Source organism: Onychomys torridus, chromosome 17, assembly GCF_903995425.1.
Source record: "Onychomys torridus chromosome 17, mOncTor1.1, whole genome shotgun sequence".
Lineage (NCBI taxonomy): Eukaryota > Metazoa > Chordata > Mammalia > Rodentia > Cricetidae > Onychomys > Onychomys torridus.
Window position 1 is genome coordinate 45,281,164 of NC_050459.1, and position 4,155 is coordinate 45,285,318.

Genomic DNA, 4,155 nt, shown 5'->3' on the forward strand with positions numbered 1-4,155 from the left:
GGGGGGTGGGCTGGGGGGAGTGTGTGTGGGGGGTCTGGAGGAGGGAGGACAGGGAAATATGTGGCTGATATATAAAGTTAAATTAAATTATAAAATAAATTTTAAAAAAGGAAAGATCGGGGAAGAGGTGAAGGGTCAAGGGAAGTGATCATTTTGGGGCAGAACTAGAGGAGCAGCTTCAGGCAGTTCATGAACAACTGGCTCTCCTATCCCATGGCCCAGTATCTAAGCCCAAGCTGAAGAGAGAAAGAAATGAAAAATGGAAAAAAAAATAACACAGAGTCTTATAAAACACCAACCTGAGAACAGAAACAAGGCAGGAACTGAAGGAAAGAAAAATAACTTTTTAATTTCTAGTAGAAATATTAGATTTGTATTCAATATACAAGCCAGTAAAACTCTTGTGTTGGATGTAGAATCATCTTCCAGAGTAATAATAAGAAGAAATGCATTCACAAAGTCTGACAAATGTATAAAACTTAGGCAACATAATTTCCCCTGCCCATCTCATGCTTACCTGGCAGGGAATACCATGACCACCATGGTGAACATAATTTCCCCTGCCCATCTCATGCTTACCTGGCAGGGAATACCATGACCACCATGGTGTTTTTCCCAGGAGGAGGCTTATCCATTGCACTCTGGATTTTCTGACCACTGTGATTTCCCCAAATGCAGGAAACTGGACTGCAGAGTTTGTGGTAGTAATGCAATGCTTTGAACATTATTTTTAAATTAAAGAGCTTTTGCTGTCATGTTTTGTTTATTCAGTCTTTGAATTTGGTATTATTGAACCTCAGAGAAACTTTTTTTCTATTTTGTAGAGAACAGTAAGAAGATTTGGTGGTATGGGTTCTTAAAGTTAACCAAGCAACGGCATTTGAGTATGTTAAAATGTATACAAGGGATTTGATTCATATAACATTTGTAAGATAATTCATATTTTACTTTCATTTGGGACAGATTTTGCTGGTGCATAGAGAGGTTAATATTAATAATTTGTAATTATCTGTTTACCCCCCACATGGTCTCTTTCTGCAAACTTGTGTCCTTCCCAAATTTCACAAGTTGCCCTATCCATGGTTTCTCAGACTTACCGGAAATTTACCAGTTTTACTGATCTTTTCTCCATGAGCCAGAATCTGGGTTCATTGGTTTTGTCCACTGCATTTTCCTTGGCATATGAGCTGATTTTGCTCTTGCCTTCATAATATACTTTAGCCACATTAGGGTTTAATTTACTCTTTTCTTGCTTTGTCATTTAGAGCAGATTTCACACAAGACATTTTTTGTCTTATAAATATAAAATGTTTTAATGGCCAGATAATTTAATTGAAACACATTTCAAAAAATATTTTAGCTATTTTTTTTTTCCTGTTTGAGTGATTCTCTATTTTTTTTCTAGGCTGTTTAAAACAAGATTACTAAGAAGTATTTTAGTGAGCTTAGATACATTTGCTGAATTTTCTCTTATGTTCTTGTTTGTTTGTTTGTTTGTTTTGAAACAGGGTTTCTCTGTGTGTAGCTCTGGCAAACCAGGAACTCACTTTGTAGACCAGGCTGGCATCAAACCCACAGATCCACCTGCCTCTGCTTCCTAAGAGCTGAGATTAAAGACATGCACCACCACAGCCCAGCTATCTTAGGTTTTTCTATAGATTTATAGTTTCTTTTTATATGGTTACAGACAATGACGTCAAGTGAATATAATTCTTAATAGACTTACCAGTGTGGATAGAGGAAAGACTGTGAGATCTCAGACCTACACAAAGAAGAGCAAACAAAAAAGGAATAGTTAAAGTGAGAGAAGCAATCTTCCCTAGATAGAAAATATAGCAACTGATTATTCAATACTTAATGGCTAGCCCTGTAACACACTTGGGGATAACACTATACAAACAATATGTTATATTTAGGAATATATATGTATGTTCATATATATATATAATAATTAATGAAACAAAGGATATGAATTTGAAAAGGGGCAAATAGGATTATATAAGAGCTCTTGGGGGTAAGAAGGGTAAGAAGAAAATGTAATAATATTAATCTCAAAAGTGATAGGGAAAAACTCTGTAGTGTGGGGAGAAAAAAATGATGACACTGAGCAAGTCATAAGAAAAAAGACACAAAAAGAGACTGATGAGGGTGCCTAAGGTGACCTCTGTTTACACACTGTGACACACACACACACACATACATACACACACACACATACATGCACACATACATACACACACACTCTGACACACACACTCTGACACACATACACTCTGAAACACACACTCTGACACACACACACTCTGACACACACACTCACACACACATACATACACACACACTCTGACACACACACTCACACACACATACATACACACATATATACACACACACACACACACTCTGACACACACATACATACACACACATGCACACACACTCTGACACACATACACAAACACATATATACACACACACATACACACACTCTGACACACACACACTCACACACACATACATACACACACATATACACACACACACACACACTCTGACACACACACACACACACACATACACACACACAGAAGGAGAGAGAGAGAGAAAGCACATTTTATCTGAGAGGATCATATGTTCATGTAATGTGTTTTACTCAAATCCACACTGATTATCTCACCTTTGACATCTTTCTATCTCTTTCACCAAATGACTTCCCACCAATTTCATGTTTGTTTTTTGTTTCTAACAAATGAAAATTTAGTGAGTGCACTTCGGTATGCGTCTATGTGTAGAGGTGTAGGGTCATCTGTCTATGGGATTATAAGTAGCCTCTCAGGGGCCAAAAAAAATATAAATAAATAAATAAAAATAAAATAAAATAAAATAAAATAAAAACAAAAAAACCCAAACCAGCTGTCTCTCCTCACTGTAAGTCTTTCTGGACAGCATGTTTTCTGTTATCAAGGCAGGGGAAATCTAAGCACCGATCTTCTACAGATATTTAGCCATTTTTATCACTTCTGAAGGCTTGCATGTTCTTAAATTTTCACTAATTCTGCTGTTTTTCAGCCCTGCTGGAACTCTGATGACGGGAATTTTGCATTTACTCTAGGTGAAACCTGACTTTATTCAACATATTATTTTTGTATTAGTATATTCGATAAATTCTATTGGTGTATCTTCAAGATAATGGTTTCTTTTACTGTCACCTTCAAAAATAATTGTTTGATTTTTTTGCAGCTGTGAAATTTCCATTTGTTTATGCTTCTATTTTTATGTGAAAGCCTTATATTTTCACATTTGCTTCCTGATCACTTGTTGGATATTTGTAATGCTGTATTAAAAATTTTGCTAGTTAATATCAACATCTGTGTCTATTTTATAGCAGGTGGTACTTTCCCCATTCAGTTTTATAACTTCATCATCCTTTGTATGGGAAGAAGCTTTTCATTGACTCAGTAAGATTTATAACATTAATTTAAGAATTCTGAGCCTTTTCAAATTATGATAAGGTATAACTTGCTTGATCAGAAAAATTAACTTGGTGATTACAGATAATAACTAACCAACTTTTATAGAATGGGGTCCAGTGTGAACCTCCAGGTTTGGAAAATAGCTTTACCAATTTCCTCTTCTCTGCTCTTTCTCTGATACCTATGCTTGATGGGAGATAGATCTATAAGGTTCTACACCTAAAATCCTGTTCGGTGATTAAAAGGAAGGCATGAAAAACAAGATGTGAACCATTAAAAAGCAGTAGTTTGATCAGACTTCCCTAGGGATAGACTTTCAACTCACAGGTTGAAGGGATTCCTTAGGATGTCTGTCCCCACAGGTGGCAGTTGGCTTCCTCTGTTACCAGGGTTTCTCTTTACCTTGTTGATAATTGACAATGGACATTTTTTTGAAATGGAACGTTTTCTCTATTCTTCCTGAATTTGGAATTCTCATTTCAAGTATTCAAATCAAAATTATAATAGAGGTTCCCTTTTTCATCTCTTGGGACCTCAGGACTTCCTGCTTGGTTCAGCTAGTGAACACCTAACCTAAGAAAGAAAGGAAACTAGATTTAGCTCTATATTTTACCTTTTAGATTATGTGCTATATTCTCATACACATGCTAGTAAGTTGCAAAATATCTCTCTCCTAAATTTA

General features: G+C 36.0%; 1 non-coding gene across 1 annotated transcript; it reads left to right on the top strand.

Annotated features, from left to right (window-relative positions):
- Positions 1 to 571: 571 nt before the first annotated feature.
- Positions 572 to 728, top strand: LOC118569221. The gene has a single exon (XR_004943020.1). It is a non-coding gene; the product is annotated as a U1 spliceosomal RNA (small nuclear RNA).
- Positions 729 to 4,155: the final 3,427 nt, after the last annotated feature.